Raw genomic sequence first — 16,179 nt, 5'->3', positions numbered from 1 at the left:
GCGTTGGCGGTACTAGTGACGGTATGAGTGAAGTTAGGATTTTGCGCTTGCACAGCTTATTGCCTCAGATTGTTTGAAAAGGTTGCGAGGATTTTAGAGAATAGCGAAGGTGCGACTCCGAGTGTGAGAGTAGGGAAGTCGTCGAACTTCATGTGCATGTGGCGCTTTGTGCAGAAAAAGGTCCACGTGGTTGTTGTTGTTGAGACGGGCCCTGCGAGGTCAAGAGACTCCGGAGTATGTTGAAAAGTGTATGAGACACTTGTTTTATGTTGTGGTCTGGTCGGTTTAATAGGTTGACCGGGCGTGGTCAACGAGTCGGTACGTGTGTTAAGGGAGTGAAAGAAAACTTCGACTTCGGGCTTTGACAAATTCTAAGTGCACTAGAATAGATCATTGACAAGTTGAGAGCAGAGTCTGCGGGTCAGATTTGCTTGCGAAAGTGGGGACCGAGAAAGATGGAATAACTGCCGAGGCTAGTGAAAAATCCCTAAGGTCCTGAAGCGATTGTGTTACCCTTCCTGTAGTAAACCAACAGATCTGTTTTATTATTATTTGGTTGCTCGCGATACATGCTAGAAGTTGTTACGAGAGGAGCTGAGTGAAGGAGGACAAGCCGCGAGGCTTTGTCAGCCGCAGTGTGTGTGAGTGTGACGTCACTAGGAGCCGCGCTGGGATAGGTTGGTTGCAGAGAAGGGTCGCGCACGGATTGGACGCAGTCCGTGGGGCTCGATTGGAAGGGGAAAGGCAAGCGAAGAGTATTCCGGGAATTAAAGTCACCTATTGATTACAAACTTTGTGAAATAAAAGACGAGAAAATTAAATTTTTTAAAGCATTAAAGAGTGCGATGAAGGGAGAGTCTTACATTAAAGCGAGCGTAGGAAAGGAGACGCCACCCGAAGGTACACCAGCTTACATTGTAATGGAGGAAAGGGGGGTAGCTCCGTGCCTTTGGCTAAAGCAATGGCACAAGCTGACAGAGAGACATGGGAGCGTAGCGTTCCCGATCCATGGGACATTCAATATAAGGATCCTAGAGAATTTGAGATTCGCGATGTACGACATGAAGGTACCTCCAAGGCCAGCACAGTTTGAGGCTCTAGCGATTTGGGAACTAATGGCTAGACAGCAACAGCAAAAGAAGTTCGAGGCCAGGATAAGAAAGGTAGAAAAGACACTAGCGGACGCTAGGTGGGATAATGCACAGAAGGTGTGGAGGTCAGATATATTGCAGGGGATTAAATTTGTTTCCCGCAATTGCTAAGGAAGAAGAGGCGACAGGCAAGAAAGCTACCTGTAAGACAAACAGGAGGTGTTCCAAAGATAGAGAAGACGAGTCAGAGGATGAGGAGTTCATCATGCAATTGCTGAACGACCGTCCACCACCTTATGCAGAGAGTGAACAAGGACCAAGTACCAGTTCTGCCCCTCCGGCACCGGTACAGAATAATGAAACTCCGAATTCAGAAACGCCATCGGGATCTAAGGACCCAAGTTTACTGTTCACCCCGCAGATACCGCAGGTTAGGAGAATATATCCAGATGTGCCTATATTGAAACCAGCAGAAAATTATCAGCCGCAGGTCCCAAGGTACTACAGCAGTGACAACAGTACGGGAATGATTCTAGATCCAACCGTAATGGGAGTACAGAATGGTTGCAACCCAACATTGGCACAAGCTGAATCAACCCAGCTTTTGATGCCTCAAAAGCAGATGCAGGGGGGAACCGCACATGCTCAGATGACGGGGAGTCAGATGGGCATGCCGGCAATGATGACCCATAGTGTGGGAATGAACATGCCTCAGAACCTGGGGAATGGACAGAATCCAGATGCGATATCCCTACCAATTACTGTAGGTCCACCGGTACCTTTGTACACTCAGCCTAACTTAGGTATGAGCGGTCAAGGATCAGTGGTGCAGAGTGGGACGGAGAGGAGGTGCATAGAAAACACTCCAGAGACAACTCCGATAGCGGCTCTGCCAACTGGATCTGGGTCCTTGATGGAGTTTAGTCCCATATGTGCTCAGTCAACAGTGGTGAGGTCGAGTCCCCCACTGATGATACCGCTATCATCGAACACTGAAAAGTTGCCGCAACAATCAATGGCAGTCGATGTGAATGCTACACTGATGGGGTTGAATGCGCAACAGCTGACACAGTGGTTCAACAGTTTGAATTCCACACAAAGCTCAGCCAGTGGGAAGGGAGAGGACTATCTGAATAGGGTCAGGTTGAACATGGAAGCAGAAGAATTGGTGGAAGGGACTATGGGTTTGAATAGGTTAGAGTCCTACTCGGAAGAAGAGCTGAGGTATCTATGTCCCAGGATTACGAGAGAAGTGAACAAGGTACATAGAAGGTTGCAAGAAATAGCTGACAAAAACGGGGTTGAGATAGACAAGACAAAACACTTGAGCAGGAGCTATAGATTGGATTTCGGGACCACAGACTTTGAACACATGAGGTCAGCAGGCATGAAAACGCACCTTAGAGAATTGCTGCAGAGTGCACAAGTGTGGGGGTGCTTAGACAAATGGGAGAGCAGGTGGGCAAAGAAAAAGGAAAAGAAGAAAGATAGTGTCCCAGAGCATAAGGAGAAAAGACCACAGAGTAGTGATGCAATAACCATGTTACCAATGAGGGAGACAGCAGGGGAAAAATTAATACATGTACCGTGGCACAGAAGCGACATTCAGTCTTTTACGGATGATTTTCCCAAACTGAGAGAGAAACCGATTGAATGGTATCAACAGACTGATAGGTTTGTGAAGCTTGCAAAATGTCTTTGGGAAGACCTGAACACCCTCTTTGAGATTGTGGTTCCGGCAGATTTGTGGGAAGACTGCAAAAGGGCTGTAGGTTGGCCGACAAGTGAACTAGAGAGAGACAGGGATACGGGTGCACCATCACCTATGGTGATGAGCTTGTACTATAAGGTGATTGAGCATTTGAAGACGAAGGTGGCCGCGAAAAATGTGGATTGGCAGAAGATTGATCGAACTGCCCAAGAGGCTAAAGAGTCGATTCATGGTTACTATGAGAGGTTGTTGAAGGCGTTCAAGAACTACAGTGGCACGGAAACAATAGAGGCGAAGGACATGCTTCATTTTGTGTTTAGATTTGTGGAAGGGCTGAGACCAGAGATAAGTCAGATGATAAAGACACATTTGATTTGTTGGCAGTCGAAACCGATTGATGAGGTGTTGAATTATGCGAAATATTGTAGCGACGAAATTGAAGTGAAACAGAAAAGGTTGAAAGAGAAAGTGATGATGATGCAACTTAAAGCAGCTCAGACAGGTTTGCAAGGGTTGCAAGGGTTTCAACAGCAGATACCGCAGCCGCAGGGAAATATGGTGTTTCAGCCACAGGCGAGAGGCAGAGGCAGAGGAGGTTTTGGGAGTAATGGTCCGGATTTGAACACTGTTGCGATTCCGAATGGTGTGCAGGCAATGAAAAGGGTGATGCCGTGTCACGTGTGCGGAATCGTCGGACATGAGAAACGCGAGTGCCCGATGGTGGTGCAGGAAGGTGCAGGTGTTGGTCAGCAAAACAATGATGTCAATGCATTCCAGACAATGAGGGGACCGAAAATGAGAGGTCCAAACCCAAATTTTCAGACCATAAATCAGCTGCAGGGATTACAGCCCATGCAGCCGCAGCAGATGCAGATGCCCCGTATGCAGATGACGCAAATGCAGCCAATGCAACAGCAGTTTCCCATGGTACCTAATCAGCAAATGCAAATACCTTTGGCACCAGTGAGTCAGCAGCAAGTGATGGTTCCTCCACAGGTCTCGGGTCAGGTGATGAATACAAATGGCACAGTACAACAGTTCCCATTACACAGTGAGAATGGAATAAACAATGTATGGGAGAGTGAAAGTTCAGATGAGGAGGGAAATTGTGTGCTTGCAGCATCCTTGGAAGTTGATCAAAAGGGTCCATATGTGGAGGGAAGAGTTATGGGTCATCGTGTTTCATTCTTGGTTGACACAGGAGCCACACGTTCAACTGTTAGGAGCATTGAAGTACCAAATTTGCCACTCTCAGGGAGAACAGTTCAAGTAGTGGGAGTAGCAAACAGGCACCTGACGAACCCAATCACAGATCCAGTACAAGTCAGAATTGGTAACTACCAAGGGACACATAGTTTTGTGGTATGTGACTCAAGCCCGATAGCACTGTTAGGGAGAGACCTATTGTGCAAATTGGGATGTTCGATTATGTGTTCGGACGATGGAATTAGAATTCAGACGAGCAGTGATGGGGAAGAAGAGGACAGTGTAGAAGGGGATGAGATGGAAACTGTCGATGAAGAATACCCTCTGATTAACCTTTTTCCGATGATAACTGAAGAAGATATTCCAGCTGAATTACGGGAAACAGTCGGAAAGGAAGTGTGGGATATGACAGGAAAAGAAGTGGGATTGGTGAAAGGAGTGGAACCAGTGAAAGTGACCATAAAACCCAATGTAACCTTTCCCCAGACCCCACAATACCACATGGCACAAGACACCCTCATGAAAGTCGCCCAACTCATTGACGAGTTTGTAAAACAGGGAGTACTGAAAGAAGTGTTAAGCAGTCCATGTAATGCACCAATCATGGGACTAATAAAGCCGAGTGGAAAGGTCCGAATAGTGCAGGACTTGAGGAAAATAAATGACATCATAGTTAAATGCTGCCCTGTAGTACCGAATCCAGCTGTGATAATGTTTCAAATCCCTTGCGATGCCGAGTGGTTCTCAGTCATCGACTTGTCACAAGCATTCTTTTCGGTGCCTCTTCATGAGGACAGCCAATTTCTCTTTTGTTTCAAATTCTTAGACAGAGTTTACAGTTGGTGTCGAATTCCTCAGGGGTTTTCTGAGTCACTGTCAATTTTCAATCAGATTCTAAAGAAAGACTTGGAAGCGTTAGAATTGCCATTCGAGTCAACCCTAGTACAGTACATTGATGACTTACTGATTGCATCTAAGACAGAAAGTGGCTGCACAGCCGACACCATTGCTCTACTGAACCATTTGGGAAGGAATGGACACAAGGTGTCTCCTTCAAAGTTGCAGTTCTGTCAGAAGAAAGTGAAATACTTGGGTCATCAAATAGAGAAAGGGTCACGGAGAATAATGAAGGAAAGAATAACAAGTGTACTTCAAATGAGTCCACCAAAGACAAGGAGGGAGGTGAGGAAGTTTTTGGGGATGGTGAGCTACTGTCGCCAGTGGATTCCCAACTTCTCAACTCTAGCAAAGCCTTTACTGAAACTGACCCAGAAGGATGCCTTGGATGAAATTGAGCTGAAAGGAGATGAGATGGATGCTTTTATTGAATTGAAAGAATGCATGTGCAGGGCTCCAGCTCTAGGTATGCCTGATTACACAAAGCCTTTCACATTGTTTTGTCATGAACGTGATGCATGTTCTTTGTCTGTCTTGACCCAGGCCCATGGTGGCATAAACAGACCAGTAGCGTATTTTTCAGCTACTTTGGATCCGGTCGCAGCAGCACTGCCAGGGTGTTTGCGCGCCGTAGCAGCAGTTGGTATCAGCCTCACTCAGAGTGAAGGAATAGTGATGGGACACCCATTAACAGTCATGGTCCCTCACTCAGTTGAAATACTTTTGACCCGCTCCCGAACGCAACACATGACTGGAGCAAGACTCACAAGGTATGAAACAATAATTCTGGGCTCACCGAATGTGCAGCTGAAAAGGTGCACTACGTTGAATCCAGCAACCTTGCTTCCCGGTGAAAATGCTGAAATTGAGAACGCTGAAGACGTCGAGCATGACTGCCTTCAGGTGACTGAATTTTGCACAAAACCCCGACCTGACATTAAGGATACTAAGCTTGATGAAAATGACCAAATTGTTTTTGTTGATGGTTCATGTCTAAGAGATGCATTGGGAATTTTGAAAGCAGGATATGCTGTATGTACTGTAACAGGTGTCTTGGAAGCGTCCTGGCTCCAAGGAGTCTATTCCGCACAAGTAGCAGAGCTTGTAGCCCTTACAAGAGCATGCCAACTGTCTACATTGATGAAGGTTACCATTTACACTGATAGTCAGTACGGGTTTGGAATTGTGCACGACTTTGGGCAATTATGGTCACAGAGAGGTTTCCTGACCTCTTCAGGGTCCCCAGTGAAAAACGGGGAGAGAATAAGGGAATTGTTACACGCCATTCAAATGCCAGCCGAAATTGCAGTGGTAAAGTGTAGTGCTCATACAAAAGGACAGGACTATGTTTCCCTGGGAAATGCATATGCGGATCAAGTCGCAAGATTTTGTGCCTTGAACTGTATATTGCTCAGGGATGAATGGAATTTGATAAGTGAGCCAGAACTCAAACCAGCTGAAGCATTTGCCTTGAAGGTCGTGGATACAATGGATGAACTAAAAGCATTACAGAATAGTGTCAGGGAGGATGAAAGAGCTTCCTGGATTAAGTCACAATGTATAAGGAGACCAGATGAGTTATGGGTTTCAAATGAGGGAAAATTTGTTTTACCAAATAGTCTCTTATCGCAGCTAGCGCGGTTCTATCATGGGCAGGCTCACCTAGGGAGAGATGCCATGATAAGATTGTTCAAAACTGATTGGTTTAACCCCAGATTCCGTCAAGTTGCAGAAGCAGTTTGCCATCGTTGTGTCATTTGCCAGCAGATGAACCCAGGAAAGGGAACGGTTGTGAACATGAGCCACATTGGCAGGGCGAGTGGCCCGTTCAGCAGAATGCAGATGGACTTTATTGATATGCCTGTGCATGGAGGTCTGAAGTATGTGTTGGTGATTGTGTGCATTTTTAGTCACTGGATTGAAGCATACCCTACACGTAGAAATGACAGCCTTACAGTTGCAAAACTATTGTTGAGGGAGTTGATACCACGTTTCGGATTCCCGATCTCTTTAGAATCAGATAGGGGAAGTCACTTCAATAACGAGGTGATAAAGTTACTTTGCGCAGCGCTGAACATTGAGCAAAAACTGCATTGTAGCTATCGCCCTGAAGCCTCAGGACTGGTGGAACAAATGAATGGTACACTGAAATCAAGAATGGCGAAAATATGTGCATCGACAAATTTGAAATGGCCTGACGCATTGCCTTTGGTGTTAATGTCAATGAGAAACACCCCTGACAGAAAGACTGGATTGTCCCCGCACGAAATTCTCATGGGCAGGGCCATGAGACTTCCTGCAGTTCCCGCAAACGCGCTTTTGAATATTACAGATGATATGGTGTTAGACTACTGCAAAGGTCTGGCTGACGTGGTTCGCTCTTTCTCTCACCAGGTGGAAGCAACCACCTTGCCACCGATCCAAGGTCCAGGACACACACTGAAAGCAGGTGACTGGGTCGTGATAAAGAAGCACGTGAGGAAGTCGTGTCTGGAACCCCGTTGGAAAGGCCCTTTCCAAGTGATCCTGACGACCACTACCGCTGTGAAGTGTGCGGGAGTTCCCAACTGGATTCACGCCAGTCATACAAAGAAAGTGTTGTGTCCCACAGATGAGGAAGTTGAAGCGCTGAAACTGCCAGTACCTGATAACAAAGTGCCGAGCGCTGAGACAGAGCAAAACAGAACCAGAAGCGAACAGACAGAAATAGAGGAGAGAGAAATATTCTCTGAGGACGAAACAACCGATTCACTTGGGGAAGACCAAGGAGAAACCTCAGACAGCGACGAAGCAGCTGAAGGTAACAAAGAGCCTGAAGCAGCTGAAAGTGACAAAGAGCCTGAGGAAAGTAACGGTGACAAAGGGCTCGAAAGAGGTGAAAGGGCAGGAGAGCCTGATCAGAGGAGGGCTTTCCCAGAAGCAGACGGTACAGAAAAAGAAAAGGAAAACCTGATTGACTCCCCAGAAGGAGGGGACAAGGCAGAACAGAACGAAACTGTTCAAACTTCTTCAGAAGAGATCGCAGGTCCATCAAGTGGACACAGTGCAAAGAGAAGACCAAGTATATCACCAGTAAAACTAAGAACTAGAGAAAAGTTGAACGACAGTGAAGGGCCAAGAGTGAAAGAGAAAAGAAAGGAAGTGTCTGTCGTGGTACCAACATCAAGTGACGAAAAAGACTTGGCCAAAGAGGAAAGTACCAGTGAGGCAGAATCAAAGAGAGATGCAAAATTGAAAAGGAAAAGGATACCAAACAGGAGATATTCCGGTCCAGAATGGGCATATGTAGTCAATGACAATTGGACCGACGAATTTGTATCTCTTAGCCTCGAGAACGAAGAAGAAGAGATACCAATAGAAAAGAAAAGTTTTATGGACGCTATTGATTGAAAAATAAAAAAAATAAATAAAAAAACTGATAAATGACATTGCTTGCTATAATCTAACGTGATACAACCAGCTGAGACATTGCTAAACCGGATGAGACATTTGCTAACTTGATAAGACTTTGATAACCTGATTGACTTTTAAACACGATTTGAGACAACGTTGCTAACTGAAAAAAAAAAAAAAAAAAAAAAAAGACTGAGTTATTGCCGAATTGAGACAAATGCTGCTAACCGATAAGTGACTGGGCTCCTGAAGAAAACTGTGTGAACATTTCGCTCGTTAAGCTTTGTAACTAATTGCTAAATCGTTTCTTTTATAAGTGCTTCTAGCTCTCTGATTCTATACAGATCATGACTAGGTACGCTACACAAAACAGTAGAGTGGAATATTGTAAATATGCGTGTATAGGCTTGATAACTGCATGTGTACTAATAATAATGGCAATAGTGCTTGCAACGCGTGGTAAGGGTGAGGATGAGAAAATTGATGCTTCTACTTCTGCTCCTGTTACTGTCACTGAACTAACCGCATTGAAAAGACTAGAATTAGATGAGAGACACTTGCATGATAAGAAGGAACTTTCGTATAATGTTTTCTATCGCCTACTAACAGAATATGTTGAGACTATGGATGCAAAAGATTGTTATGTGTGTACACAGATACCGACATCGGTAACCGAAGGGGTGACTTATCACCACATGCCTCTTACATATGGGATTACATGTAGTTTAGTAACTTCTAGATTTTATGGTCAAACTAACATACAGTATTTTTATTCAAATTATGATGTTACCTTTGCATATGTTCCTATAATAACGCAACTAAGCCAGATTGCTAAAGATTGGGATGTAAAAATAATGAGGGAATTTTTTGAGCCAATGCAACCTTTTGAAACAGCTCACGCTCATAGGGAAAATCTTACCTGCTCGCTATCTGCAGTAGAAATAAGCTTTTTAGATCGCACAGATGATAGAAGGGCACAAATGAATGCGAAATTAGAAAAAGAGCTAAGTAAGAGGACTTCAGTAGATAATTATGCTTTTGCCGCAATAAAAACACAAGGGAGAATAGCTTTAGACGCTTGGCATGTAGGGAAATTTTGTATATATCGTGGAGAATCTTATTATGATAACATTTTCGTGGGAGCGAGTGAATGTAAACATACGTTTATCTTTAAGGCCAAATGGACATTCATGCTGAACGGACTTGACCCTGTCATACCTGGTGTATATTACATTTGTGGGCATAATGCCTATTATCGTCTTCCAAAGGGATGGTGGGGGAGATGTTATTTGGGTATAGTGTTCCCAAAGGTTTATCAACTGGATGACCTATCAGTGATTCCAAAGACGCCTGGATCTCATCGTATCCAGAAAAGAGAGACCGCAGCTGCTGTGGTAGGAGATATTTGGAGCCATGATTCCTTCATTGGGAGTTGTGTTGAATTCCATCAAAATAAGAAAGTTGTCTACTATAGTGGATAACATGTTGACAAAGTTTTCAGGTGCTATAATCCTGATGGATGCTGAACTTGCAGCAGAAAGAGCTATGACTCTTCAAAACAGGCTTGCCCTAGACATTCTTTTAGCAAAGGATGGCGGCGTTTGCAAAATGCTTGGTGCGCGTCACTGTTGCACGTATATACCAGACAACAGTGTGAAGATTAAAACAATGCTTGCAAATCTAACAAAAGAGAGTGCAGACTTGAAGGAATTGAAAGAACCAGGAGTTTGGGAGAAGGTTGGAAAGGGAGTTGCTTCAGTGGGAAATTGGCTTGGTAGCATTTGGAATGGAATATTACTAAAAATAATACAGGGAATACTAATAGTACTAATTTGCATCTTTGGGATTTGGGGAATAAAGAGGGGAATACTAATGATCATGGCAAGAATTAAGAGAAGGAAGGAAGAGAAAATGATGAAAAGAATGGCAGAAGAATACAAGGCAAGAACGAGGGGAACTAAAAGGCAAAGAGAACTGACAGAATTTTAATGGAATAAAATTTGTGGGAATAGTTTTGTGTGATGACAAGTAGTCATCAGAGGAGGGATTGATGACGCAGAAATGAAGGTTTTACATTTATTAGCGCATAAACGTAGTGCTGCAATAATCAAGTGTGACTTTAACCGAACTAATAAAGATTGTACGGGGACAAATGTGCCCTCAGAGTAGTTTGCCAACATTTATAAGCGTGCTTTATATAACGTGATGTATTAGAATTGTACTAATCTGACATAACCGTAAACGTGTGCCATGATTTGCTTGTTTGAAATGTTTTAACTTAGCATAACTTTAGTGGAGGCTTCGGCCTAGTTGCCTTGTCTCACGGTTTAGATGCTCGTGTTTTTCTAATGTGCTAATAAACGTGTATTCTTGCTTGAAGCTGTACTTTTCCAGTGAGATCGGTTCACATGCTTATCTTTAAGGTTTCGTGCCAGCCTGGCATCTTCTTCTTTGCTCCAAGGTCAATCTGCAGGTGCAGACAATGGAAGCTCTGAAAGTGAGTTAATTGGTAAAATATGTTGCAACTTACGTTCCCGACTCCAAGGATAATGTATGCCTAGGTAGAAGCTTGTGAATTGTTGTTTTTGATTGGACAATTTGAAGCCAACCTATGAACCCTCCAATGGAAGACCCTACTGGATTTGAACTGTTGTTTATTTAAACCTGGTGCACAAGAAGAAAGCAGCCATTAGCCATTTTGCCATTACCCGGACATTATAGCCATTACCCGGACATTATAGCCATTAGCCATTGGCCATTACCCATTGCACCCACTGAGGACATCGAACATTATTGCCCATTGCAGCCATTGTGGCCCATCATGCCGACCTCTTCATTTTGCCATCTTCTACGATGCCAATTGATGTTCGACGCCATTTTGAATGAGACTTTGATGCTTTCTCTAATCGAGAGAAAGAGACTTTAACTTTGATTTGCCCCTTTGCATAAAGTAGTAGTTTTGTCCTTTTATCTTGCCGCTGTGAGGCAATTGCCCCGTCCACCCTGCCCCTTTGCCCCGTCCCATGCTGATCTAAACCGGTACCTGTGAGACGAAGACTTCCTTGAATGCTGATTGAATTTGGTAAATATGAAAGGAAAATGTACAATTGCATTGTGTTTTCTTTTTAGGTAACCAACTGCTGATTTTGATAAGAGCCCTAGTTAGGAGTTTTCCAAATTAATGTTGCTAAATTGTTTTTGCATGAAGTCCCACATGCAGATGCTAGTTTGAGGTTAGATGAGGATTCATTTGTTGCACGATGCAATTTGAGACCTTGTTATGCTGACTAATGTATGCAATTAGCCCATTACAGTTTGTAGTTTTAGTGGTTTGCGTTGCGTTGCTATTATCGAATGCATTGTTATTCAAATGCTGCATAGATTGCATCTTTTTCGCCGTTATGGACAGCTATTAATGTTCATTTACATATATCATTTGGTGTTGAGACACATTTATATCGTGCTAGCTTTGTTAATATAGGGAAATAAATTCATTAACTTTGAATGAACTGGTGTGGTTATTCATGGCCGAAAAGTCATGGTTCGCCGAAATGTTTTCTGGATTAATTGTGAAGTGTTATGTTGATCAGGGCATTGCTTATGTTCGTTATTGATTATTGATTTGATTAAATTGATTACTCTCGGGAGCCCCACTTGGTCAAAAGATTCATCGACCCAAGAGCGTCCAAATACAGGTAATTTATTAGGTGGGAACGCTCTATCAGAAGCCATCACCAGGATGATGGCAAACTCCAATAAAAGTCTCATTAAAAAAAAAACTTTTTTAGAGGGTTAGAGCGGATTTGAGGAGATAAAATGTTGTTTTGTCCCTGATTGTGAGTTGGGTGGAGCAGTATCCCCAGCAGGATACCACCTGGGCAAATTATAAGTGCCCCTTTGTCCCATACTCATATTTCTCAGGTCTGGGAACACTGAACTCAATCTCACCAGTTGGAAATTCAGGCTGGTAAGATTGCTTTCAGCTTTGGCTGCAAGTGCAGCCCAGTCTTGAACCCCCACCTTGCCCATTCTTATTGCACAGGGGAGCATGTAATGCTCTCTACTGATAGCCCAAACCTACCCATTTCCCATAGCAGGTATAAATGTGACTGTTAATCCAAACAAAATTAAGAATTCTATAAGGAATACCACCCCAAAAAACAGGTCCTCCCAGTGGAAACTGCAGAACACATTGTTGCAGGCAGGTAACCATGCTTTAGTGGAGCTCCTTGCACATTTGCACTATTGTCAAGAGTCTACCCAAAATGTTTTTAAAAGTCTACTTTAGCTGGGCTTGCATCAATACAGCACGTCTGTGCATGCAATGCCTATCAAAGACACATTGCAATGTTGCAACCTTTGGAGACAAAATACTGACTGAGCACAGCCAAAAATTTGCTAAAAATGCCTGTGTGGCCTTGGGGAGTAGTCTGGTGTTCCAGATGACCAGTTCTGCAAAAAATGTTGGATTGGTCAATGAATGAGACACACTTAAATTCTATAAATTCCATGAGGAAGGTTTTTTGAAATCCGGAGATCAGCTGATTAGTTGGAAATCTGCTAATGGGAAGGCTAAAAGTGGGAGCAGCAGGTAAGAAGATGCAAAAAACTAAGATTTGCCATTTTATATGAAAAGGCACGGCCTGGATGACTGGTGGATAATCACATGACATTCAGTGATTGTGTTTGTATGTGTGTGTGTGTGTGTGTGTGTGTGTGCACATGCGTTTTAAGAGGATCGGATCAGTCCTCGTAGTGTTGGTATAGCCTGATGGAGCCAGCCAATTGCCATCTCTTTGAGAACCGGTGCACTATGAGGGCCTGTCCCTGTAGTGTTATTAGGCACTTTCAAGCAAGTATATCAACAAATTATAAGTGTAACTATATTTGCCTTAGTCTGCTTTATAATGTACTGCAGTATCAAAGCGTGCATGGTTAGAACAGAACATACGCACTGAATGGCCAGTCCAGTGTGCAGAGGGAGGGCTGTGGGTATGCTATAGTCTGGGCTGTGAGCACATTTAAAATGTGTGTACATGTGGGGTAATCCATATACCTATAAAGAAGTTTGCCTCCAATTTATGTGTGGTTATGGTATCTGCAATGTCTCTGGCATGGCACACTGTGAAGTAAGTAAGAGTAATGAGATTGAGGTGCAATGGCTTGGCTGTGACTGAAGTTGAATGTAATGCATATGTGTTGCTCTAATATCAGGATGCTACATATGTATGGGATGCTTGTGCACATGTTAGAATGTGTATTGTGCAGGAGAGAATGGGATCAGGAGATGATGGTAACCTGTTTAGGTCTGCTTTCAGAGATGGATTGACTGCCTATGATCCAACCATGAATGCCCCAATAGTTCCATTCTAGTCACTGCCTCCTGTTGCATTGGGATGGTTTAAAAGTTTTGGAAGACTGACCTCCAGGTGGCCCTCAACCTAAAGCCTCTGGCAAAAGAGTGGGTAGATCACTTGATATTAAACATTTGATGGATAGACCCATCTTGCTGGAAGGAGGCCATTCAGCTTCTGAATGATTGAGGTTGGGTTTCTGTGTTTCGTTGGATCACTGACATAATATTGGAACCAATACTATTGTGAACAAAAATATAGTCTCAATGATATTGATTACAAAAATATCGTTATTTTACACTTATAAAGGTAAGTACAAAAATATCAAAAAACAAAATATCGTTTTACACTATCATTAAAGAATACAACAATATCGTTTTCAATATATAGAGTTTAATATAGTATACCTTAAATATTTTAATATATAACATAAATATAATGTAAATTAATTACATTTAAATAATATTTAAAACTATATATAAATACATATTTTCACCAGTGCTGCTACCACTGAGTTGCCAAACAGCCTAGTGATTGGCCTCCATAAAAATTCACAAAGCAGTCCAAATTGCCACATATACAATGCGTCGAAAGGAGGCCGCACACTGAATGAGCATATCGATTTATTTGTGTTCAAAGAGACGGCGCATTCTGGCTTCACTGAAGACTTATTCAATTTACGTGAATGTGTTCACCTTTCCATAGAAATAAGAGTAACATTAATATAAAAGGAAAACATACTAATTCATTGGTGTGACTCGATTATGGTTATGTTGCAATATTTCAAAATTATGAATGGCAACATATTTAGAAAAAATGCATCCACTAAGCAATTATTATTCAAAATTCAGATTGAATATAAATCATCAATTATTTAAATGCCTACAAAAACACAACCATGCTCATTAACTTATTGTCACAAGAGTGATATCTTTAAAATATATATATATATTAAAAATATATACTAATTCGGAAGAAAAAAAATGGTGTTACATCAAAATGGCAGTCACAAACTGGAAAGAGCACACTCACATAGTTGCATATAGTTGTGCAAATTATCAGTAAGTGACATGAGGTGCGTAAATACCGAGGTAACAATAATGTAAACACAACCTAAAGTTATGTCCCTCTTCACATTTTCCCAAAATTGGATTTTGACTGGAGGGCTCAATGAAAGTAAAATCAACAAAGCACATTCCTAATCCATGGGCTGATGCCCCATGAGCCACCAAAAGCATAGGAAATACTTAAATAAAAACACATCTCATACACACAAACATATATGTATGTGTGTATGATTGTATATACACTTTTATATAAATTCCCCAAAATCCGGATACTCGTTTATACACCAGACTCCAGCAAAATAGGGTCCATTGCTCATGAAGTTTTACTTCCACAAGTCGCCAGTGAAGTGTTCCGGCTCACACAGAGCCTTGTTCACGCAGAAGGGAAACGCCATGACTGACACCATCTTCGAATGCTACGTGCTGCACATCATAGTAGACATAAAGAAAATACTTGTCTAAATGCACACAAACCTTCAAAAGCTATAATAAGTGTACAGTAAATAACCAATGGTAGATTTCAAGGAAATTAAGTTGCTTTCTAGTGCCGAAGCCCATCCAAAACCACTTGCTATGTGTTGAAATAAACAGTCAAAATTATATTTGAATAACATTTAAACTTTCCATCAAGGACATAAAATAAATAAATATACAATTGTTTGAATATGTGATCGCTCGTTTCATAATCATGTTCCAATATAGAAACTCAGTTGTTCTGAAAAGATACCACGTTATTGATGCATGTTGTATCTCACACAGTACATTACTTTGCCCTTCCAGTCTCCACGTTTAAAGTGCATAGTGGAGTTGAATAACCTCAAATGTGGTTAAGTGCAAAAGCACTCTACGTACTGACCATTCAACCTTGGATTCAGCCCGAATGGGTAAGGCAGATAAAAATAATTGCACATACTGCAATGAAGAAAACATCACTAAATAAAGCATCATCTGGTAGAAACAATTTCACTCTGCTTCTTACGAAATCGATACTTTGCATAGCTATGCTTCAAATACCTCAAATCATTTGGACCAAACTTAAATTCATATTGCTCATTGAACCTCTGCAGCAAAATGCTAAAAACATTGTTAGGCCACCAAACATTTTGGAGCAAAGCATACTTTCTTATAACACAATATCACATTTACAACATACAATATCAATAAAGTGCATACCTGTGATCATCAAACACCTAAAAACGTTCTTCTGGTCATAGGAACAAGCTTTATTATGCACACTCTTTTAGTTCCTTCTTCAAAGTGCGTAGTGCTTGGTTTAACTACGTCCTATTGGGGCATTTCTAACACAAAGTGCCCAGTGCAAATCGGTCAACCGATAATTAAGCCCTAGTGTCCACTGATAACCAGGACTGTATGTGCCAACCCTTTAACATAAAGAATCAAAACTTAATTTATGGCAGTTTCTGTTACAACTAGGTCGTCCCATCTCTAGAGGGTGCTGT

The sequence above is a fragment of the Pleurodeles waltl genome, chromosome 6 (assembly GCF_031143425.1).
Source record: "Pleurodeles waltl isolate 20211129_DDA chromosome 6, aPleWal1.hap1.20221129, whole genome shotgun sequence".
Lineage (NCBI taxonomy): Eukaryota > Metazoa > Chordata > Amphibia > Caudata > Salamandridae > Pleurodeles > Pleurodeles waltl.
Note: the sequence above shows the minus strand (reverse complement) of the source record.